Genomic DNA, 25,706 nt, shown 5'->3' on the forward strand with positions numbered 1-25,706 from the left:
CTCAACATTAAAAATAAAAACCAACCACAAATATACACAAACAAATATGTTTAGGTTATCTGAAAGAATTACATACACTAAAACAAAAGATGCACACGTCTTACACCAACAACGCATACAAACAACCCTCCCCTAAAGTAAAACCTGCCCCCAGCTTTCTACCCTACGCAACATCCATACCCCCCCCCCCCCCCACAAAAACATATTCTAAAACCAAACAACCAAAAAAAAAAAAAAAAAAAAAAACAGAACCCCGTATCGCCAAGTCCACACTATCCTACCGTGCACACAGTGACACACCTCTACGCACAAACCAGGATCCTCACAAACCTTTAACATACAACAACCTGCCCCCAATAAACCAAGCACACACATACCGTAATAGTAATAAAAAACCCTCCAGCTTTCTACCCTACACAAAAAAAATAGCCCCCCAACAACATTACGCATACGCAAACACACAACAGCGCACATACAAAGCCAACAATAACCTTAAACTAAATCCAAAGCCAAAAAAAGAAAAATCCATTCCACAGCTAAACACCCAAAAAAAAAAAAAAACAAAAAAACAAAACCCGTAATGCCAAGTCCCCAATAGCATAACTTGCACACGGTTACGGACAACAACGCACAAACCAGGAACCCAAACATTAGAAGCCTCAAAGACTAGAAGAATGGATCCGGACTTTCGACAAGATATTCGAAGTAGTGGATTGCCGGGAGGATCGCCAAGTGGAGATGGTTACGTTCTACCTTAAGCAAGAGGCCGATTTATGGTGGATACACGAAAAATAATATCTAATGCCTTATTGTTATATCCTGCAGTAGTCATCTCAGCATCCGTCCATTCTGTCTGTAGTTTGAGGACTGGAGGATCTTTTGGAGTGGCTCCAACTTTGGTAGGATGAGTCCACCCAGTAAGAACCGCCCTCTAGAGCCTCTCTCCATGAGCTCGTAGGTGCATTTTGGTGCGGGCCTTCCAATACGCATAGTTGTCACCTGTTAGTTCAGGAGGTGCTCTATGTCGTTCCATGCTGCAAGACTTAATGCACGGTAAGCCAAAGAAGAATAACCAAAAAAGTAAAATAAAGAACAGATACTGAGGACTTGAGTTCAAGAAACACAAGAAAGACAAATCGGTTAGACTAATATTTTAAGTCCTCGTGCTCTGATTCCAATTAAAAAAGCTCGTGGATCTTGAATAAGGTTCCTGCTAAATTTTAATTCCATTATTAAACTAGACTAGCTCCAGGATCTACTCCAGACAGAATAAAGAATTAACTACAAGTAATAAAAAGGAACCAGGCACCAAGAAATGTTCACGTAGTTCGGAGCTCCACTCCTACGTCTGCTGGACCACTCACGTCAGCCCAATCCACTAGATGATCAACAAGGAGTACAAGAGGAAGTACATTACACACTAAAGCATAAACTAAACTACTCTAGCGCCTACTCCAGCATCACCATAGATTTGACGTCCAGGCTATCTTCATCACAACTTGAACCAGTGAAGAAACCTTCACCACTTGGATAAAATGATAGAATAGCTAGAAGAGGATTTTAGGAATGAAATGTAGAAATTAATCCTTTAATCTTCAAATTAATAAGAAACCCAAAGTAGCAATTTATAAGAATAAATTGATAACTTCTTGGTCTAAAAATGTGCAGCCTCAAACACCTCAAATTGAGTTGCATCATCTGATTTAAAATACCATGGAAGTAGGGTCTTGAACAAAATAAATGTTTGAATAAGCCTCATCTTTTCTGGACTACATCCTGGCGCTGATCCAGACTTAGCACTGACACAGATACTGAACTAGATCCAAAATTTAATGACTTCTAGATTTTTGACAACTAATTAATGCCAACAAAAAAAATGAATTTTTATGTGTAACATTTTTACACTTACAGACCCTATCCATGGGCTCCAATTGTTTCCTGGACACAGTTAACCTCTGAACCTCCACTCCCTGACCTAATTGTCCTTCGACCTAAGCCCCATAGCTCCACCAAATAATTTGTATAAGTTTTTATTTTTAATTATATTTTTGGTCTTACTTACCAAATAAAATTAGAAACTATAATTACAATTCAATTATAAAATTAAGAACTTATAAAACTGCAACACAAAAATTGCACTACATACTTTTGTGCTGATGTTATTTAATTTTAAAAAAGGGAAAGAAATAAAGATAAGAAAGAGAGGAATGGTTGTTAACATGGGATGTGGGCAAATAAAAAATGGACATTTATTTATGCTCAATAATCCATGATAACGATAGGCTCAATAATCAGCACCTTCAATTCCAATCTCAATCAACCACATGCCCTTCACGCATGGCTCTGAAAAGGTGTCCCCTTTCTTGCTCAATTCTAAGGCAGCTTCATTGCATACATCTTCATCATACACTTTGGCTCTTTGTTCTTTTATCTGTGGGTCGTCCATTACATGTGGTTTGGAAGACACATGTCCCTGTGCGGTGGCAAAACGAATGTGTCTTAAGTAGCTATCTTGTCTCTATATTTTTATATGCAAAACCGTGAATTTATTCGTCAAATTTTCATAAAGTAGTAGTTTTGATCCGTTAACCTGGGGCGTGGTTGAGTGGAAAAGACTCATCCACTTTTAATCAAAGGTCAAGGGTTCGATTCTTGGCATTGGATATGGAGTAGGGTCCGATCCTTGACTTTAGGTATAAAATGAGGTGCCTACAATTCAGTGAGGGGATTATGGAGCAGTCTTAAATCTCAATGCCAACTATCCCACCCAAATGAGGTGCTTACAATTCAACGAGGGGATTATGGACCAGTCTTACACCCAACGTGGGAATTAGTCACCGTGTTCGACGGTGAAAACCTTGGGTACACCTAAAAAAAAAAGAGCAATTCAATCAATATAGGGACAAAATTATAATTTGCAGTTATAAACAATTAAAGTCTCAAGGGACCATTTTGGTCATCACATGCACTAATTTCTCCGAAACGTTAATTACTAAAATGATCCATTGACAATAGCGAAATTACCAATTTGGTTCTGAATTAGCAGATGTCTAAAGGCAAAATGATCAAACCCATTGCACATGATCTTCTTAGTGCAGTTTACCTGGCATCTGATCTCTTGTGTGGTTTAAATGATATCTTAGCAGAGAATAGGGAGTGCATGGGTGCAATCTCGTCATCAAGGGATTGGGGGATATGACATATAATATGCAACTAGACATTAAAACAAATGAGAAGTTAAATCCAATTCTTTTAGAAGTTACAATATATTTAGTATTTACCATCAATTCTTTCAAAAAGAAAAGAATAAACATTTTCTGCTAATTTTCGTATTTTGCTTTTTAAATAATTTTTTTTCTAAAGTGAAGTACAATGGAGACCGTTGAGATATTTTTAAACATCTCTTGACGAGAGTGGGATTTAAAGCCACACCCTTTCAAACCAGAGCCTAAATATGGTGCTTTAGACCACTCAACCAAACCGTCCATATATCAATAAAATAGAATTTATCTTTACTTGAAGATAACCTGTTCGATTCTTACAAACACCCTCTTGATAAAACCCAATGCACATGATCTTTTTAGTGCAGTTTACCTGACATCTGATCTCTTGCGTGGTTTAAATGATTTCTTAGCAGTGAATAGGGAGTGCATGGGTGCAATGTCGTCATCAGGGGATTGAGGGATGTGGCATATAATATGCAACTAGACATTAACACAAAAGATAAGTTAAATCTAATTCTATTAGAAGTTACAATATATTTAGTATTTGTTGGTCTCGAAAGGGTGGCGAGAAGTCTAGAGTGGGAGGGGGGGGGGTGAATTAACTTTTCAAACTTTTCTTAAGCACACAACACTTTGGTAATTTCAACTCTAAATAACAAGCATAAACAAGTTTAAATAACTTAGAGTGTGCACAACGGAATATGTAACGTCAAAGTGTTATGCTCGATTGTGCGGTGCTCAAAGAGAGATTCTAAACATGCAACACGTTAGAAACACTTGATAAAGATTAAAGATGAAGTATGTAAATTTTCACTTGCATGCAAACGTGGGAACTATCAAACCCAGACAGATAAAGATGTGCGATAAATCGTAACGGGTTAGTTCACAATTGATAATAGCATGCACGAAATATAATGAGCAGTAAGTAAAGAGAGAGAGAGATTTATAGTGGTTCGGAGATGGTGTAATTCTCCTACTCCACTCTTCTCCTTTCACTCCAAGGAGTAAATTCACTATTCTTCGATCACCCAGATACAATAGTGAATAAGTGTCCACCGACACTTCTCTGAGTGCTTCGCACAAAGCTACACTCCACCAAGGTTTTTCGCAAGCTCCTCTTGCTACTCCGCCTTCCCGAGTACGTCGCACCAAGCTGTACTCCTACACCACGAGAACTACGCACAAAGCTACGCTCTCACGAGGTTTTCACAAGCTCTTCTTGTTACTCTGCCCTTTACAACGAGTGCTACGCACAAAGCTACACTCAAACCGGGTTTTTCACTCTCTCTAGTTACTCTACCCCTTTCTACACTCAGTAGAAGTGTTTACAATGATATACAATGATTTCTCTCTCATACTTGAATCTTTCTAATGAAGATCTATTTCCCCTTTACTGGCTAAAAATATTGCTTGCTTTTCTCTTTGTAAAAATCTCTTTTGTTAGCCGTGGGTGCTTGCTCATTCGTTGTTCTAGTCTTCAAGTATGCTTGGACAATTTATAGCAAATGAAAGTTATTTGTCCGTTGATCAACTTTCGATCTCGATTGTCCATTTTGAATTGTAGTTGATAAATTAATTGTATCAACTTGATCGACAAAGTCATTTAACCATCTGTAAGAAGATTTGAATAATCTTGCCGTTGCTCTTCATTAATCTGACAAAAGCTTTTCTTGGAATGTGTAGCCTCCAAATTTGAATTAATCTTAGGCTTGACTTTTGTTGAATTATTGATCTGATATGCCAAGTTGATCAAATAATTTATATGCTGAATCTTGCTTGTGTAACACCCCCTAAAACCATGCTATTTAAAGCCTTTAAACATGCCGATATCTAAACCAAAACATCAAACACAGCGGAAGACTGAAAGAGGATATATATAAAACAGAGGAAACGGGGTGCTATGCCACGCTCACCCAAAGGTAAACGCACAGGCTAAATCTGCATTGTTCAATATCTAAACCATCAAAACAGAGTACTAAGTCTAGATTGGATCACAGGACACAAAACATAAGAGGGGAGCTATACTAGCTGGCACTAAACCGCGCACTCGTCTAAGCATCACCTGAAAGAAGCATATAAAACATGGGACGATGCCCGGTCAGCGAATAATGCTGGTAACCCACCAATACATGTGAAATATCATACATAGATAAGATATAAGTTTGTAAAGTCATTTTCGAAATGGGATATATATATATAGTCAACACAAGACTCAAACACTCCCAACAAGAACACGGGAAACATCCCAAGACTACAAAGAACAACAACGACTCGCAAGAAGTCTCAAGGTATAATCTATCATCACACAATAGATTAATACCCGACATGCATAACTCAAGGAATAAGGACACACCCAACGGCAACACATGCCTTTGTGACTACACACGTCACAAGAAGAGAACTCACAACAACGGCTACACAAGCCCTCGTGACATCACCCATCACGAGTTGATATGCCTTCCTTATGCCCGGTTCCAACCTTATGGCTATCCCCAACCTTATATCTAGTTCCAACCGTTACCTCCAGGACCCCTGTACTTCTTAGTCCAACCTTTTCCCTCCTGGGACCGTCATCCCCCACCAACAAACCACCAACAAGACCACCAATTTCATAGTACACGAGGGTACCGATCACACACACGGCAACACATGCCTCCCAAGAAATACGTAAACCCATCACTCAGGTCACAAACTCCATAATCGCGTCATGGCCACCACGAGGACCACTGTAATTCCTTGGTGACTAGTGTCCCATACAAATAATCGTGCAATCCAGGTAAAGCCACACACACATCACACCACAACAGGAATCAATCAACGGATCACAACGAAGATATGAAACCATACTCAATCAAGGAATGGATCGCAGTCCAACAACAACGATGAATAACAGAAGTTATCATCAACCAGTTAGAAGGTACAAACAATACACACGCTAGCATTTAAACATCGAACTAGCATGCTTATCAAACGGGTAAACCAAACGTAGTTTCGAAGAACACACAAGACTCATCACGGTTCAACGAAACACAATGTTGAACACTTAACACGATTCAAGATACCAAGACCTACATGGATTTCTACCCCATAGTTCTAAACATACGAAACATCAAGAAGACACTCAAATAGTCACAAAAGAACATCGGGAAGTCAAAAGACCAAATACCGAGTCAAAAGAATCACGGGGAACAAATCCCTGCCAATCACCAAAGTGTACCCCGCGGGTGGACCCACGGGTAGACCCCTACCCGCAGTTCCGCCTGTGGGTACATACCCACGAGGCCTTTGTACCCCGCGGGTAGGCGGCGGGTAGAACCCCCTGGCCGCCGTTCCGCCCGCGGGTACGTAACCCTGTACAAAATAATCCCTTCGGGGATTTTCAACTCCAAGCTCAAATTCAAGTCCAAAACATGCCAAATCTACCAAATACAAAAAAATGACTTGAATCAAAGGAATGGCCAAGCAATGGCACACAAGAACCCTAAACACAAGCTCTAGATATGCATTTTCACAAGACAATGCTTAAACACTCACATTTCATAGCAAAACACATGTAGAATCCAAGAAATATTCATATAGGTAAGCAAAATAGATTTTGTAGAGCATGGGTTACCTCTTGTAGAGAAAAACCTTCACTTAACACCTCACCAAGCTCCTAACAAAGCTCACCTTCCAAACCCACTTCAAGAACAAACCAAAAGATCATAAAGATTCTATCTTTAAGAAAAGACACCTAAGAAAACACAAGATGAACATGGATCTTACCCTCCTAGATGCCCAAATGTATGAAAGGTAGAATATTGGAGACAACTCTTGAAGTCTTGGCAAAGCTTCAACTTGGCTTGGAAGAAAAACTATCTACCTTTTTAGAGAGAAGGTGGAGCTAGAATTTGGAAAGTGTAAGGAGAGAAATGAGGGTGTTCTTACTAGGTTAGCTTACAATACCAACACAAGGTGAAAAGTCAAGAATAGCCTTACTAACATGAAGAGGTGTAAGGAACAAGAGAACTCCCTACAAAGCTCAAGGTACAACTTTGACTTTGGGGTTGACTAGTCAATTACTAGTCCCAGACTATTGAACTTTCAGGAATTTAAGGAATTAAATTACCAATTGAATTAGGATTAATTATTTAATTAATCCCTTAATCGAGTTTGGATTTCGGGGTGTCACATTCTCTCCCCCTTCAAAGAAGCTTTGTCCCCGAAGCTTGGGTACGGCGAATTAGAACAAACGGTAAAAAGAACAACAATGTGACTAAGAGTGTCAAGAATAATTTCTTTTGGTCAAAACCCAAAAGATTCCACAAGATTTCAAGGCAAGAAAGAATCCAAAACAAGGATTGGCAAGAGTTTAAACAAATGGATATATTGAGCATAACGAACTCTAGTCCCAACACAAACACCAACTTCTAACCAGCAACTAGGAACTAGACAACCAACTTAAACACCAACTACGAAACTATCTAAACAACAAAACAACAAGCAAGAACAAGCATACAAAGCAAGCAACAAACAACTTAACAAACGATAACAACGGCTAAGGAGATAACAACAACTGAGGAAGGGCGAACGAGATGGCCACAACTCCACTCTAGAAGGACTCGCTATCCGACTCCTTGGAGTACTCCTCATCATCCTCTCCTCCGCGGCTTGAACTGGCTTCGATCTGGTCTAGCCTCTGGTGCACTGCGACAAACCGCGTCTTCATGTATGGGAAGCCTTCTTCGATCATGCGGTTCTGTTGACGGAGCAAGGTGACAATGTGTTCCTCATGCGTCATGGAGTCGTGCTCTCTCTTGGTGCGAGCTTCTCTTCTTCTTTGATTTTCTTCACTTTCAGGATCAGTTTCTTCGGCCTCGGCAGCTTCCAATGCTTCCACTTCCTCCTCGCGGCCTGCTTCACCCTCATCTTCTTCATCGCCTCCCAAACTCTGGACAGCGAGGCTCAACTTCCCGGCATGAATCCCAAGCTCGGTTGCCAACTCGGCTCTTTCTTCGGGGGACTTCCTTGCAACTTCTTCGAGAGTGATGTAATCACTATCTTCCAACTGAAACAGATTGCAACTTCGAAGATTGGTGGCGTCCAACACCAACTTTCCCACAGCCTTCGATAGGCAGCCATCAACGCTCACACCTTTCCTAACCAGAATCCAACTCAACACCATCCCATACGGTAGGCTTTTCCGGTTATGATCACGGCAGAAAACCATATGTTGCAACATCAAAGCTGGCAGGTTGAACTTGACCATATTCTTGAGGCAAAAGGCAAAGGTACACTCCAACTTTCCCAACAACTTACTTTTGTTGTTATTGGGTAACAAACAATTCGAGACCAACATAACCAAGATCCTATGTTCCGCAGACAACCACTTTTTCTCTGGCCTTGAAGCTTGAGTGAAACCACTCGTGCGACCCAACAGATAACTCAAATAGTCCCGGTACCCCATAGTATCCGTACTAGTCCATGAGTTACCGCTATACTGAGCAACTCCTGAAGCAGATAAATTCAAAAGCTGAGCCAACCTCTTTTCAGATAGGACGACCTTCACACCTCTCACTTTAGAAGTGATCTCAAGCTTATCACCATCCTTTGTCACAACCTTGTGACGATAAAATTCCTTAACCAAACTCGGGTAAGTCTCAGCCCTTTTGGCGAGAAACCCATCCAACAAACCTTGGAATCTAAGCATATCCAACAAGGAATTAGAAAAAGATTCCAGGTCAAAGGCTTTACCTTCATGAACAAGGTAATGGGTATCCACCCATTCCGCTTTTCTAGCCAAACTTGACCTTCTAGGCATGGAAGGAGATGACCCACTCAACAAAAGAAGCCCACAATACCTCCTTCTCTCCTCTTCACTCTCGCTGCCTCTCCCTCTCTTGCTGCTCTCTCTCGGCGTCGCGACATGCAACAGGTCGACGGCAATGGCTCCGGTAGACGGCGGCAGTGGCGGACTGCGACGGTGCGGCGGCGGTGCGTCGACGGGCAGGTGGTGGTGGTGGCGGGTTGTAGGTAAGGCGACGGATGGGGGGTTGGGTCTCGGCTGCTCACGGGTAGGGAAAAAGTGAGAAGAAAATTTGGGAATTTTGGGGAAAAATTGGGGAAAAGATGATTTAATTTGGGGCTTTGGGTAAAGTGGAGATTTATGGTTTAAATGGGATTAAAAATGAGTAAGTTCCAAGAAAGATAATTAGTTTAAGTGGTTTAGAGGTTAGGTTGGCAAAGAATAGGCTCGGGTTTGAAACTTAAGAGTTGTAATAAAAACATTTTGCTTGACTTTTAGGGTAAACAAGCTAGGATTTGTACATGGGTTTTTTATTCTCAATTTCAAGGAATACTTGGGAAATTTAGAGGGTTCTCAAAGGAAAGGTTGCAAGAATTTCAAAGTGCAAAGACTATAGGATCAGTGATGTTATCACATCTTTGCTTGTTTTTATAGTTATTTTGAATCATCTTAGTATTTAAGTTCTTTAATTTTGCTTATTTAATACATATTTTCCTTGCTATTATCATTTAATTATGGTTCACACTTGTTTTGAATGTTTTACGGTGTTTGTTAGTGTTTTTGAACCATTGTAGGTCAATTCTATGAGCAAGGGAAGTTCAAGGATGAGTTTGGAGCAATTTTGGACAAGTCCGGGACCCAGAGGACTCGACGCGTCGAAAATTTCCAGTAGCATCACAAAACTGATCTAAAGAGGCTCGACGCGTCGAGAATGATGCGACATGCAAAGTGAATAGCGGCTGCAATGTTTCCCAATTCAACTTCAATTCCAAATTCCAATTCCAACTTCAATTCTTTATTTAAAATATAGGAATTATAAGTTGAGTCCAATTTTGTACAAGATTCCTATTTCATCTCAACTTTGTACCCACTATAAAATCCCTCCTTCCTCAACCCTAAGAGGAGACGGAGAGAATTCAGAGATTCATAGAGACAAGAAGGAGACCAGGGAGATTTGGGAAAATCGTCTGGTTAATTCTTGTACTCTTTTGATGATTTGTAATTCTTTATTTATATTTGCTATGTATAATTTAGTCATGCTTGGCTAAATTCTTTAGAGATTCTTGGGTAAAAGTGTTTATGAACCTATGTGCCTGAGCTCTCAGTTTCTTTAATATATTATTATTTGGGTTTAATACTTGTGTTGCAATCGTGATAATATTGTTTGATGCTTGTAATTAATGGCCATAGTTACTAGCTTCATAGCCATGTTTGTGTCACCAATGGGAGTTGGGGCATAAATTAGGGCACACACGATTGCACCTAATGGTTGGTCCTTGGGAAAGGAGAACTTATTAGGGGAAGTTTATTCTAGATTGTTGCCAATCGGGAGATGGTAGTAATTAGGAATAATTGAATGCTGATCTTCGATCTTATTGGGTGTTTAAGCCACGGGAGTGGAAATTCACTAGGAATAGAGATTACGGGAGTAATTCGATTCCACTTTGCATTCCCACACAAATCTTAATTCCAAACTAAATATTGCAAACGATAATTGGCACTAGGTGATTAAATACTTGAATCCCATGAATCTCAACTTCTCTCTAATTGTTTTCAAAATCCTGAACCTCTGTTTTATTTTATTTATTTTATGCCAATCAATCATCTAAGTAATTGTTAGGATTAGCTCTAATGAATAAGTTAGTAACTAGTGCTTGATACAACCACTTCCCTGTGGATCGATAACTCGTACTCCGAGAATTATTTGTTTGCAAATATACTACGCATCAATCAGCTCAAGCATGATTCATTTCAAAGTTAAATAACTAATTTCACAATGAAACTCACTCGCAAAAGCTAAGGGAATTATCTATCACGATGAGCCTACACTTAACTCCAAAGAATCATTATCAAAGAAAACATGACAAGGATAACCAAGCAACTCAAGCAGACCACGAAGAACACAAGACAACACTCAAGGTAACAAGGAACAAGATGCGCACAAAGGATAAGGGTAGGTTAGGAAAGGATTACCTGCTAGCTCCTCCTCCACCAAACCATCGGACTCGGCTTGCGAACGCCCATCACAAAGACTCTCCCTGCTGGCCTGGCCCCAGCGGCTCCGTGGCTCGAGCTACCTCCCGCTGCTCCTCCGGCTCCAGGCGTGGCGGCAGCGCTCTTTGATTGGCCGGGTGAGGACACTCAGCAACCTTGTGGCCCTTATCTCCGCATCGGAAGCACTTAAACGCTTGGCCATAACAATCTTGGCCCGCGTGCACCTTCCCACATCTTTAGCACGAAAACAACTTAGCTTGATTCCCTTGCTCCATCCGGTTGGGTACTTGAGTCGAATATGACACATTCTTGGCTTGAAAACTCGGCCGTGGCTTCTTGAAGGTGGAAGAGCCTCCACTCTCGGTCCTTTTCCTCGCTTGCTCATAAGATCCCCGCTGAAGCTGCTGAATGCGGTACAGATCCGCGGCACTCAGATAAGCATCCTTAAGAGAACTCGGCCTGCTCACAGTCAAAGCTTTTCGTGCCTCATAATTCAAGCCGGCAACGAATCTCTCGACCTTAGCGAGCTCCATAGGCACGAGCATCCGAGCAAAGCGTGCCAACTCCAAAAACTTCTTGTGGTACTCGACCACAGACAGAGATCCTTGCTGCAGGTGGAGGAACTCATTGTACATGGCGGCTCGCACGTGTGCCGGGTAAAACCTCTCGCGCATCCTATCCTTAAGCGTAGACCAACCGAACTCAGGCTCTTCAAGGAAGGTCGGACCCTCATGATTCCACCACAGATCTGCTTCATGGCAGAAGTAGAACGTTGCCAGTTCTACCCTTCTCTCCTCGACCGCGAAGATCTTGTCGAACACTCTCATCCATTCTTCCAAAACCACCGGGTCTTCTTCACCCGCGAAGGTCGGCGGCCTGTGACCCGACACCAGACGACCCATATCCCTGTGCCCAGCCGGTTGAGGAGGAGGCACGGGGTGGTTGTTGTTCAGCAAGGCCTCGCTAAGCGCCTGCATCGTCTGTGTTAGCTGCTGGAGGTTCTGAGCAAGCTGCTCATTCGTCGGGGTCTCCGGGGTACGCGCTCGGGGACGAGGAGGCATTGCAAACTTCTACAACAACAACACGGTTATCAAAAAGACAAAAAGCAAGCAAATAACTGAAACCAACACTCAGCGCACCGTGCAACCTAGAGCCCTAAGCCTAACACTTAGATTCTTAAGTGGTTTAAATGATATCTTAGCAGTGAATAGGGAGTGCACGGGTGCAATGTCGTCATCAGGTGATTGGGGTATACGGCATATAGTATGCAACTAAACATTAATACAAATGATAAGTTAAATCCAATTCTTTTAGAAGTTACAATATATTTATTATTTACCATCAATTCTGTTAAAAAAAAAAAAAGAAATAAACATTAACGACTGACTAACCTTTTTTCTACTAATTTTCGTATTTTGCTGTTTAAGTAATTGTTTTTCATGGAGTGAAATACAATGGAGAGCGTAGGGATATTTTTAAACATCTCTTGACGGTTGTGGGATTTAAACCCACACCCTTTCGGACCATTGCCTAAATCTGGCGCCTTAGACCACTCGGCCAAACCGTCTATATATCAATAAAATGGAATTTATATTTTCTTGAAGAAAACCTGTTCGATTCTAACCAATACCCTCTTGGTAAAATCCAATGCACATGATCTTTTTAGTGCAGTTTTGCTGACATCTGATCTCTTGTGTGGTTTAAAAGATATCTTAGCAGTGAATAGGTAATGCACGGGTGCAATGTCGTCATCAGGTGATTGGGGTATAAGGCATATAGTATGTAAATATACATTAACACAAAAGATAAGTTAAATCCAATTCTTTTAGAAGTTACAATATATTTATTATTTACCATCAGTTCTGTTAAAAAAAAAAAAAGAAATAAACATTAACGACTGACTAACCTTTTTTCTACTAATTTTCGTATTTTGCTGTTTAAGTAATTGTTTTTCATGGAGTGAAGTACAATGGAGAGCGTAGGGATATTTTTAAAAATCTCTTAACAGATGTGGGATTTGAACCCATACCCTTTCGAATCAGAGCCTAAATCTAGCGCTTTAGACCAATCAGCTAAACCGTCTATATTTTAATAAAATAGAATTTATCTTTCCTTGAAGAAAACCTGTTCGATTCTTACCAACATCCTCGTGGTAAAACCCAATGCACATGATCTTTTGAGTGCAGTTTACCTGGCATCTGATCTCTTGTGTGCTTTAACTCATATCTTAGAAGTGAATAGGGAGTGCACGGGTGCAATTTCTTCATCAGGGGATATGCCATATAGTATGCAAATACACATTAACACAAAAGATAAGTTAAATCTAATTCTTTTAGAAGTTACAATATATTTATTATTTACCATCAATTCTGTTAAAAAAATAAATAAATAAACATTAATGACTGACTAACCTACGATGGAGAGCGTATGGATATTTTAAAACATCTCTTGACAGCTGTGGGATTTAAACCCATGCCCTTCCGGACCAGAGCCTAAATCTGGTGCCTTAGACCACTCAGCCAAACCTTCTATATATCAATAAAATAGAATTTATATTTTCTTGAAGAAAACTTGTTCGATTCTAACCAACACCCTCTTGGTAAAATCCAATGCACAAGATCTTTTTAGTGCAGTTTTGCTAACATCTGATCTCTTGTGTGGTTTAAATGATATCTTAGCAGGGAATAGGGAGTGCACGGGTGCAATGTCGTCATCAGGTGATTGGGGTATACGGCATATAGTATGCAAATAGACATTAACACAAAAGATAAGTTAAATCCAATTCTTTTAGAAGTTACAATATATTTATTATTCACAATCAATTCTGTTAAAAAAAAAAAAAGAAATAAACATTAATGACTGACTAACCTTTTTTCTACTAATTTTCGTATTTTGCTATTTAAGTAATTGTTTTTCATGGGGTGAAATACAATGAAGAGCGTAGGGATATTTTTAAACATCTCTTGACGTCTATGGGATTTGAACCCACGCCCTTTCGGACCAGAGCCTAAATCTGGCACCTTAGACCACTCAGCCAACCCGTCTATATATCAATAAAATAGAATTTATATTTTCTTGATGAAAACCTTTTCGATTCTAACCAACAACCTCATGGTAAAATTCAATGCACATGATCTTTTTAGTGCAGTTTTGTTGACATCTGATCTCTTGTGTGGTTGAAATGATATCTTAGCAGTGAATAGGGAGTGCACGGGTGCAATGTCGTCATCAGGTGATTAGGGTATACGGCATATAGTATGCAAATAGACATTAACTCAAAAGATAAGTTAAATCCAATTCTTTTAGAAGTTACAATATATTTAGTATTTACCATCAATTCTGTTAAAAAAAAAAAAGAAATAAACATTAATGACTAACTAACCTTTTTTCTACTAATTTTCGTATTTACCATCAATTCTGTTAAAAAAAAAAAAGAAATAAACATTAATGACTAACGAACCTTTTTTCTACTAATTTTCGTATTTTGCTGTTTAAGTAATTGTTTTTCATGGGGTGAAATACGATGGAGAGCGTAGGGATATATATTTTTAAACATCTCTTGACAGCTGTGGGATTTGAACCCACGCCCTTTTGGACCAGAGCCTAAATCTGGCGCCTTAGACCACTCGGCCAAACCGTTTATATATCAATAAAATAGAATTTATATTTTCTTGAAGAAAACCTGTTCGATTCAAACCAACACCCTCTTGGTAAAATCCAATGCACATGATCTTTTTAGTGTAGTTTTGCTGACATCTGATCTCTTGTGTGGTTTAAATGATATCTTAGCAGTGAATAGGGAGTGCACGGGTGCAATGTCGTCATCAGGTGATTGGGGTATACGGCATATAGTATGCAAATAGACATTAACACAAAAGATAAGTTAAATCCAATTCTTTTAGAAGTTACAATATATTTATTATTTACCATCAATTCTGTTAAAAAAAAAAGAAATAAACATTATTAACTGACTAACCTTTTTTCTACTAATTTTCGTATTTTGCTGTGAAACACAATGGAGAGAATAGGGATATATTTTTAAACATCTCTGACGGTTGTGGGATTTGAACCCACGCCCTTTCGAACCAGAGCTTAAATCGGGCACCTTAGACCACTCGACCAAACCGTCTATATATCAATAAAATAGAATTTATATTTTCTTGATGAAAACCTGTTCGAATCTAACCAACACCCTCTTGGTAAAATCCAATGCACATGATCTTTTTAGTGCAGTTTTGCTGACATCTGATCTCTTGTGTGGTTTTAGAAGTTACAATATATTTATTATTTACCATCAATTCTGTTAAAAAAAAAAAAGAAATAAACATTAATGGCTGACTAATCTTTTTTCAACTAATTTTCGTATTTTGCTGTTTAAGTAATTGTTTGTCATGCAGTGAAATACAATGGAGAGCGTAGGGGGATATTTTTAAACATCTCTTGACGACTGTGGGATTCGAACCCACGCCCTTTCAGACTAGAGCCTAAATCTGGCGCCTTAGACCACTCAGCCAAACCGTCTATATATTAATAAAATAGAATTTATATTTTCTTGAAGAAAACTTGTTCGATTCTAACCAACACCCTCTTGGTAAAATCCAATGCACATGATCTTTTTAGTGCAGTTTTGCTGACATCTGATCTCTTGTGTGGTTGAAATGATATCTTAGCAGTGAATAGGGAATGCACGGGTGCAATGTCGTCATCAGGTGATTGGGGTATACGGCATATAGTACGCAAATAGACATTAACACAAAAGATAAGTTAAATCCAATTCTTTTAGAAGTTACAATATATTTATTATTTACCATCAATTATGATAAAAAAAAAAAAAGAAATAAACATTAATGACTGACTAACCTTTTTTCTACTAATTTTCGTATTTTGCTGTTTAAGTAATTTTTTTTCATGGGGTGAAACACAATGGAGAGCGTAGGGAAATTTTTAAACATCTCTAACGACTGTGGGATTTTGAACCCACGCCCTTTCGAACCAGAGCCTAAATCTGGCGCCTTAGACCACTCGGTCAAACCGTCTATATATCAATAAAATAGAATTTATATTTTCTTGAATAAAACCTGTTCGATTCTAACCAACTCCCTTTTGGTAAAACCAATGCACATGATCTTTTTAGTGCAGTTTTGCTGACATCTGATCTCTTGTGTGGTTTAAATGATATCTTAGCAGTGAATAGGGAGTGCACGGGTGCAATGTCGTCATCAGGTGATTGGGGTATACGGCATATAGTATGCAAATAGACATTAACACAAAAGATAAGTTAAATCCAATTCTTTTAGAAGTTACAATATATTTATTATTTACCATCAATTCTGTTAAAAAAAAAAAGGAAATAAACATTAATGACTGACTAACCTTTTTTCTACTAATTTTCGTATTTTGCTGTTCAAGTAATTGTTTTTCAGAAAGCATAGGGATATTTTTAAACATACCTTGTCGACTGTGGGAATTGAACCCACGCCCTTTCGGACCAGAGCCTAAATCTGGCGCCTTAGACCACTCAGCCAAACCATCTATATATCAATAAAATAGAATTTATATTTTCTTGAAGAAAACCTGTTCGATTCTAACCAACACCCTCTTGGTAAAATCCAATGCACATGATCTTTTTAGTGCAGGTTTGCTGACATCTGATCTTTGGTGTGGTTTTAATGATATCTTAGCAGTGAATAGGGAGTGCACGGGTGCAATGTCGTCATCAGGTGATTGGGGTATACGGCATATAGTATGCAAATAGACATTAACACAAAAGATAAGTTAAATCCAATTCTTTTAGTAGTTACAATATATTTATTATTTACCATCAATTCTGTTAAAAAAAAAAAGAAGAAATAAACATTACAATGGAGTTTTCTACTAATTTTCGTATTTTGCTGTTCAAGTAATTGTTTTTCATGGAGTGAAATACAATGGAGAGCGTAGGGGTATTTTTAAACATCTCTTGACGGCTGTGGAATTTGAACCCACGCCCTTTCAGACCAGAGCCTAAATCTGGCACCTTAGACCACTCTGCCAAACCGTCTATATATCAATAAAATAGAATTTATATTTTCTTGAAGAATACCTGTTCGATTCTAACCAACACCCTCTTGGTAAAATCCAATGCACATGATCTTTTTGGTGCAGATTTGTTGACATCTGATCTCTTGTGTGGTTTAAATGATATCTTAGCAGTGAATAGGGAGTGCACGGGTGCAATGTCGTCATCAGGTGATTGGGGTATACGGCATATAGTATGCAAATAGACATTAACACAAAAGATAAGTTAAATCCAATTCTTTTAGAAGTTACAATATATTTATTACTCACCATCAATTCCGTTAAAAAAAAAAATGACATAACTGAAATAAACATTAATGACTGACTAACCTTTTCTCTACTAATTTTCGTATTTTGCTATTTAAGTAATTGTTTTTCATGGAGTGAAATACAATGGAAAGCGTAGGGATATTTTTAAACATCTCTTGATGGCTGTGGGATTTGAACCCACGCCCTTTCAGACCAGAGCCTAAATCTGGCGCCTTAGACCACTCGGCCAAACCGTCTATATATTAATAAAATAGAATTTATATTTTCTTTAAGAAAACCTGTTCGATTCTAACCAACACCCTCTTGGTAAAATCCAATGCACATGATCTTTTTAGTGCAGTTTTGCTGACATCTGATCTCTTGTGTGGTTTAAATAATATCTTAGCAGTGAATAGGGAGTGCACGGGTGCAATGTCGTCATCAGGTGATTGGGGTATACTGCATATAGTATGCAAATAGACATTAACACAAAAGATAAGTTAAATCCAATTCTTTTAGTAGTTACAATATATTTATTATTTACCATCAATTCTGATAAAAAAAAAAAAAAGAAATAAACATTAATGACTGACTAACCTTTTTTCTACTAATTTTCGTATTTTGCTGATTAAGTAATTGTTTTTCATGGAAAAGTGAAATACAATGGAGAGCGTAGGGATATTTTTAAACATCTCTTAACAGCTGTGGGATTCGAACCCACGCCCTTTCAGACCAGAGCCTAAATCTGGCGCCTTAAACCACTCGGCCAAACCGTCTATACATTAATAAAATAGAATTTATATTTTCTTGAAGAATACCTGTCTGATTCTAACCAACACCCTCTTGGTAAAATCCAATGCACATGATCTTTTTAGTGCAGTTTTGCTGACATCTGATCTCTTGTGTGGTTTAAATGATATCTTAGCAGTGAATAGGGAGTGCACGGGTGCAATGTCGTCATCAGGTGATTGGGGTATACGGCATATAGTATGCAAATAGACATTAACACAAAAGATAAGTTAAATCCAATTCTTTTAGAAGTTACAATATATATATTATTTACCATCAATTCTGTTAAAAAAAAAAAAAAGAATTAAACATTAATGAATGACTAACCTTTTTTCTACAAATTTTCGTATTTTGCTGTTTAAGTAATTTTTTTTCATGGAAAAGTGAAATACAATAGAGAGCGTAGGGATATCTTTAAACTTCTCTTGACGGCTGTGGGATTTGAACCCACGCCCTTTCAGACCAGAGCCTAAATCTGGCGCCTTAGACCACTCGGCCAAATTGTCTATATATCAATAAAATAGAATTTATATTTTCTTGAAGAAAACCTGTTCGATTCTAACCAACACCCTCTTGGTAAAATCCAATGCACATGATCTTTTTAGTGCAGTTTTGCTGACATCTGATCTCTTGTGTGGTTGAAATGATATCTTAGCAGTGAATAGGGAGTGCACGGGTGCAATGTCGTCATCAGGTGATTGGTGTATACGACATATAGTATGCAAATAGACATTAACACAAAAGATAAGTTAAATCCAATTCTTTTAGAAGTTACAATATATTTATTATTTACCATCAATTCTGTTAAAAAAAAAAACGAAATAAACATTAATGACTGACTAACCTTTTTTCTACTAATTTTCGTATTTTGCTGTTTAAGTAATTGTTTTTCATGGAGTGAAATACAATGGAAAGCGTAGGGATATTTTTAAACATCTCTTGACGGCTGTGGGATTTGAACCCACGCCCTTTCGGACCAGAGCCTAAATCTGGCGCCTTAGATCACTCGGCCAAACCGTCTATATATCAATAAAATAGAATTTATATTTTCTTGAAGAAAACCTGTTCGATTCTAACCAACACCCTTTTGGTAAAATCCAATGCACATGATCTTTTTAGTGCAGTTTTGCTGACATCTGATCTCTTGTGTGGTTTAAATAAAATCTTTGCAGTGAATAGGGAGTGCACGGGTGCAATGTCGTCATCAGGTGATTGGGGTATACGGCATATAGTATGCAAATAGACATTAACACAAAAGATAAGTTAAATCCAATTCTTTTAGTAGTTACAATATATTTATTATTTACCATCAATTCTGATAAAAAAAAAAAAAGAAATAAACATTAATGACTGACTAACCTTTTTTCTACTAATTTTCGTATTTTGCTGTTTAAGTAATTGTTTTTCATGGAAAAGTGAAATACAATGGAGAGGGTAGGGATATTTTTAGACATCTCTTAACAGCTGTGGGATTTGAACCCACGCCCTTTCAGACCAGAGCCTAAATCTGGCGCCTTAGACCACTCAGCCAAACCGTCTATACATTAATAAAATAGAATTTATATTTTCTTGAAGAATACCTGTCTGATTCTAACCAACACCCTCTTGGTAAAATCCAATGCACATGATCTTTTTAGTGCAGTTTTGCTGACATCTGATCTCTTGTGTGGTTTAAATGATATCTTAGCAGTGAATAGGGAGTGCACGGGTGCAATGTCGTCATCAGGTGATTGGGGTATACGGCATATAGTATGCAAATAGACATTAACACAAAAGATAAGTTAAATACAATTCTTTTAGTAGTTACAATATATTTATTATTTACCATCAATTCTGTTAAAAAAAAAAAAAAAGAAATAAACATTAATGACTGACTAACCTTTTTTCTACTAATTTTCGTATTTTGCTGTTCAAGTAATTGTTTTTCATGGAGTGAAATACAATGGAGAGCGTAGGGATATTTTTAAACATCTCTTGACGACTGTGGGATTTGAACCCACGCCCTTTCGGACCAGAGCCTAAATTTGACGCCTTAGACCACTCGGCCAAACCGTCTATATATTAATAAAATAGAATTTATATTTTCTTGAAGAAAACCTGTTCGATTCTAACCAACACCCTCTTGGTAAAATCCAATGCACATGATCTTTTTAGTGCAGTTTTGCTGACATCTGATCTCTTGTGTGGTTTAAATAATATCTTAGCAGTGAATAGGGAGTGCACGGGTGCAATGTCGTCATCAGGTGATTGGGGTATACTGCATATAGTATGCAAATAGACATTAACACAAAAGATAAGTTAAATCCAATTCTTTTAGTAGTTACAATATATTTATTATTTACCATCAATTCTGATAAAAAAAAAAAAAGAAATAAACATTAATGACTGACTAACCTTTTTTCTACTAATTTTCGTATTTTGCTGTTTAAGTAATTGTTTTTCATGGAAAAGTGAAATACAATGGAGAGCGTAGGGATATTTTTAGACATCTCTTAACAGCTGTGGGATTTGAACCCACGCCCTTTCAGACCAGAGCCTAAATCTGGCGCCTTAGACCACTCAACCAAACCGTCTATACATTAATAAAATAGAATTTATATTTTCTTGAAGAATACCTGTCTGATTCTAACCAACACCCTCTTGGTAAAATCCAATGCACATGATCTTTTTAGTGCAGTTTTGCTGACATCTGATCTCTTGTGTGGTTTAAATGATATCTTAGCAGTGAATAGGGAGTGCACGGGTGCAATGTCGTCATCAGGTGATTGGGGTATACGGCATATAGTATGCAAATAGACATTAACACAAAAGATAAGTTAAATACAATTCTTTTAGAAGTTACAATATATATATTATTTACAATCAATTCTGTTAAAAAAAAAAAAAAGAAATAAACATTAATGACTGACTAACCTTTTTTCTACAAATTTTCGTATTTTGCTGTTTAAGTAATTTTTTTTCATGGAAAAGTGAAATACAATAGAGAGCGTAGGGATATTTTTAAACTTCTCTTGACGGCTGTGGGATTTGACCCACACCCTTTCGGACCAGAGCCTAAATCTGGCGCCTTAGACCACTCGGCCAAACCATCTATATATTAATAAAATAGAATTTATATTTTCTTGAAGAAAACCTGTTCGATTCTAACCAACACCCTCTTGGTAAAATCCAATGCACATGATCTTTTTAGTGCAGTTTTGCTGACATCTGATCTCTTGTGTGGTTTAAATAATATCTTAGCAGTGAATAGGGAGTGCACGGGTGCAATGTCGTCATCAGGTGATTGGGGTATACGGCATATAGTATGCAAATAGACATTAACACAAAAGATAAGTTAAATTCAATTCTTTTAGTAGTTACAATATATTTATTATTTACCATCAATTCTGATAAAAAAAAAAAAAAGAAATAAACATTAATGACTGACTAACCTTTTTTCTACTAATTTTCGTATTTTGCTGTTTAAGTAATAAAAAGTGAAATACAATGGAGAGCGTAGGGATATTTTTAAACATCTCTTAACAGCTGTGGGATTTGAACCCACGCCCTTTCGGACCAGAGCCTAAATCTGGCGCCTTAGACCACTCGGCCAAATTGTCTATATATCAATAAAATAGAATTTATATTTTCTTGAAGAAAACGTGTTCGATTCTAACCAACACCCTCTTGGTAAAATCCAATGCACATGATCTTTTTAGTGCAGTTTTGCTGACATCTGATCTCTTGTGTGGTTGAAATGATATCTTAGCAGCGAATAGGGAGTGCACGGGTGCAATGTCGTCATCAGGTGATTGGGGTATACGGCATATAGTATGCAAATAGACATTAACACAAAAGATAAGTTAAATCGAATTCTTTTAGTAGTTACAATATATTTATTATTTACCATCAATTCTGTTAAAAAAAAAAAAGAACTAAACATTAATAACTGACTAATCTTTTTACTAAACATTCATAACTGACTAATCTTTTTTCTACTAATTTTCGTATTTTGCTGTTCAAGTAATTGTTTTTCATGGAGTGAAATACAATGGAGAGCGTAGGGATATTTTTAAACATCTCTTGACGGCTGTGGGATTTGAACCCACGCCCTTTCAGACCAGAGCCAAAATCTGGCGCCTTAGACCACTCAGCCAAACCATCTATACATTAATAAAATAGAATTTATATTTTCTTGAAGAATACCTGTCTGATTCTAACCAACACCCTCTAGGTAAAATCCAATGCACATGATCTTTTTAGTGCAGTTTTGCTGACATCTGATCTCTTGTGTGGTTTAAATAATATCTTAGCAGTGAATAGGGAGTGCACGGGTGCAATGTCGTCATCAGGTGATTGGGGTATACGACATATAGTATGCAAATAGACATTAACACAAAAGATAAGTTAAATTCAATTCTTTTAGTAGTTACAATATATTTATTATTTACCATCAATTCTGATAAAAAAAAAAAAAAAGAAATAAACATTAATGACTGACTAACCTTTTTTCTACTAATTTTCGTATTTTGCTGTTTAAGTAATTGTTTTTCATGGAAAAGTGAAATACAATGGAGAGCGTAGGGATATTTTTAAACATCTCTTAACAGCTTTGGGATTTGAACCCACGCCCTTTCAGACCAGAGCCAAAATCTGGCGCCTTAGACCACTCAGCCAAACCATCTATACATTAATAAAATAGAATTTATATTTTCTTGAAGAATACCTGTCTGATTCTAACCAACACCCTCTTGGTAAAATCCAATGCACATGATCTTTTTAGTGCAGTTTTGCTGACATCAGATCTCTTGTGTGGTTTAAATGATATCTTAGCAGTGAATAGGGAGTGCACGGGTGCAATGTCGTCATCAGGTGATTGGGGTATACGGCATATAGTATGCAAATAGACATTAACACAAAAGATAAGTTAAATCCAATTCTTTTAGAAGTTACAATATATATATTATTTACCAACAATTCTGTTAAAAAAAAAAAAGAAATAAACATTAATGACTGACTAACCTTTTTTCTACAAATTTTCGTATTTTGCTGTTTAAGTAATTGTTTTTCATGGAGTGAAATACAATGAAGAGCTTAGGGATATTTTTAAACATCTCTTGACGGCTGTGAGATTTGAACCCACGCCCTTTCGAACTAGAGCCTAAATCTGGCACCTTAGACCACTCGGCCAAACCGTCTATATATCAATAAAATAGAATTTATATTTTCTTGATGAAAACCTGTTCGATTCTAACCAACACCCTCATGGTAAAATTCAATGCACATGATCTTTTTAGTGCAGTTTTGCTGACATCTGATCTCTTCTGTGGTTTAAATGATATCTTAACAGTGAATAGGGAGTGCACGGGTGCAATGTCGTCGTCAGGTGATTGGGGTATACGACATATAGTATGCAAATAGACATTAACACAAAAGATAAGTTAAATCCAATTCTTTTAGAAGTTACAATATATTTATTATTTACCATCAATTCTGTTAAAAAAAAAAAGAAATAAACATTAATGACAGACTAACCTTTTTTCTTCAAATTTTCGTATTTTGCTGTTTAAGTAATTATTTTTCATGGAAAAGTGAAATACAATAGAGAGCGTAGGGATATTTTTAAACATCTCTTGACGGCTATGGGATTTGAACCCACGCCCTTTTGAACCAGAGCCTAAATCTGGCGCCTTAGACCACTCGGCCAAATTGTCTATATATCAGTAAAATAGAATTTATATTTTCTTGAAGAAAACCTGTTCGATTCTAACCAACACCCTCTTGGTAAAATCCAATGCACATGATCTTTTTAGTGCAGTTTTGCTGTCATCTGATCTCTTGTGTGGTTTAAATGATATCTTAGCAGTGAATAGGGAGTGCACGGGTGCAATGTCGTCATCAGGTGATTGGGGTATACGGCATATAGTATGCAAATAGACATTAACACAAAAGATAAGTTAAATCCAATTCTTTTAGAAGTTACAATATATATATTATTTACCATCAATTCTGTTAAAAAAAAAAAAGAAATAAACATTAATGACTGACTAACCTTTTTTCTACAAATTTTCGTATTTTGCTGTTTAAGTAATTGTTTTTCATGGAGTGAAATACAATGAAGAGCTTAGGGATATTTTTAAACATCTCTTGACGGCTGTGAGATTTGAACCCACGCCCTTTCGAACTAGAGCCAAAATCTGGCACCTTAGACCACTCGGCCAAACAATCTATATATCAATAAAATAGAATTTATATTTTCTTGATGAAAACCTGTTCGATTCTTACCAACACCCTCATGGTAAAATTCAATGCACATGATCTTTTTAGTGCAGTTTTGCTGACATCTGATCTCTTCTGTGGTTTAAATGATATCTTAGCAGTGAATAGGGAGTGCACGGGTGCAATGTCGTCGTCAGGTGATTGGGGTATACGGCATATAGTATGCAAATAGACATTAACACAAAAGATAAGTTAAATCCAATTCTTTTAGAAGTTACAATATATTTATTATTTACCATCAATTCTGTTAAAAAAAAAAAGAAATAAACATTAATGACTGACTAACCTTTTTTCTACAAATTTTCGTATTTTGCTGTTTAAGTAATTGTTTTTCATGGAAAAGTGAAATACAATAGAGAGCGTAGGGATATTTTTAAACATCTCTTGACGGCTGTGGGATTTGAACCCATGCCTTTTCGGACCAGAGCCTAAATCTGGCACCATAGACCACTCAGCCAAACTGTCTATATATCAATAAAAAAGAATTTATATTTTCTTGAAGAAAACCTGTTCGATTCTAACCAACACCCTCTTGGTAAAATCCAATGCACATGATCTTTTTAGTGCAGTTTTGCTGACATCTGATCTCTTGTGTGGTTGAAATGATATCTTAGCAGTGAATAGGGAGTGCACGGGTGCAATGTCGTCATCAGGTGATTGGGGTATACGACATATAGTATGCAAATAGTCATTAACACAAAAGATAAGTTAAATCCAATTCTTTTAGAAGTTACAATATATTTATTATTTACCATCAATTCTGTTAAAAAAAAAAGAAATAAACATTAATGACTGACTAACCTTTTTTCTACTAATTTTCGTATTTTGCTGTTCAAGTAATTGTTTTTCATTGAGTGAAATACAATGGAGAGCGTAGGGGTATTTTTAAACATACCTTGACAACTGTGGGATTTGAATCCACGCCCTTTCGGACCAGAGGCTAAATCTGGCGCCTTAGACCACTCGGCCAAACCGTCTATATATCAATAAAATAGAATTTATATTTTCTTTAAGAAAACCTATTCGATTCTAACCAACACCCTCTTGGTAAAATCCAATGCACATGATCTTTTTAGTGCAGTTTTGCTGACATCTGATCTCTTGTGTTGTTTAAATGATATCTTTGCAGT

The 25,706-nt window shown here is 37.4% G+C and overlaps 11 non-coding genes across 11 annotated transcripts; all 11 read right to left on the bottom strand.

Moving 5' to 3' along the window:
- Window positions 1-14,783: 14,783 nt before the first annotated feature.
- Window positions 14,784-14,863, bottom strand: TRNAL-UAG. Its single transcript has one exon. It is a non-coding gene; the product is annotated as a tRNA-Leu (tRNA).
- An 801-nt stretch (window positions 14,864-15,664) lies between these two features.
- TRNAL-UAG lies at window positions 15,665-15,744 on the bottom strand. The gene has a single exon. It is a non-coding gene; the product is annotated as a tRNA-Leu (tRNA).
- Window positions 15,745-16,675: 931 nt separating this feature from the next.
- On the bottom strand, window positions 16,676-16,755 carry TRNAL-UAG. Its single transcript has one exon. It is a non-coding gene; the product is annotated as a tRNA-Leu (tRNA).
- A 951-nt stretch (window positions 16,756-17,706) lies between these two features.
- Window positions 17,707-17,786, bottom strand: TRNAL-UAG. The gene has a single exon. It is a non-coding gene; the product is annotated as a tRNA-Leu (tRNA).
- A 439-nt stretch (window positions 17,787-18,225) lies between these two features.
- TRNAL-UAG lies at window positions 18,226-18,305 on the bottom strand. The gene has a single exon. It is a non-coding gene; the product is annotated as a tRNA-Leu (tRNA).
- Window positions 18,306-18,744: 439 nt separating this feature from the next.
- On the bottom strand, window positions 18,745-18,824 carry TRNAL-UAG. Its single transcript has one exon. It is a non-coding gene; the product is annotated as a tRNA-Leu (tRNA).
- Window positions 18,825-19,258: 434 nt separating this feature from the next.
- Window positions 19,259-19,338, bottom strand: TRNAL-UAG. Its single transcript has one exon. It is a non-coding gene; the product is annotated as a tRNA-Leu (tRNA).
- Window positions 19,339-19,776: 438 nt separating this feature from the next.
- TRNAL-UAG lies at window positions 19,777-19,856 on the bottom strand. The gene has a single exon. It is a non-coding gene; the product is annotated as a tRNA-Leu (tRNA).
- A 437-nt stretch (window positions 19,857-20,293) lies between these two features.
- On the bottom strand, window positions 20,294-20,373 carry TRNAL-UAG. Its single transcript has one exon. It is a non-coding gene; the product is annotated as a tRNA-Leu (tRNA).
- A 1,464-nt stretch (window positions 20,374-21,837) lies between these two features.
- TRNAL-UAG lies at window positions 21,838-21,917 on the bottom strand. The gene has a single exon. It is a non-coding gene; the product is annotated as a tRNA-Leu (tRNA).
- Window positions 21,918-22,381: 464 nt separating this feature from the next.
- On the bottom strand, window positions 22,382-22,461 carry TRNAQ-UUG. Its single transcript has one exon. It is a non-coding gene; the product is annotated as a tRNA-Gln (tRNA).
- Between the last annotated feature and the right edge of the window lie 3,245 nt (window positions 22,462-25,706).

The sequence above is a fragment of the Ipomoea nil genome, unplaced genomic scaffold (assembly GCF_001879475.1).
Source record: "Ipomoea nil cultivar Tokyo-kokei standard unplaced genomic scaffold, Asagao_1.1 scaffold2791, whole genome shotgun sequence".
NCBI classification, from domain to species: Eukaryota; Viridiplantae; Streptophyta; class Magnoliopsida; order Solanales; family Convolvulaceae; genus Ipomoea; species Ipomoea nil.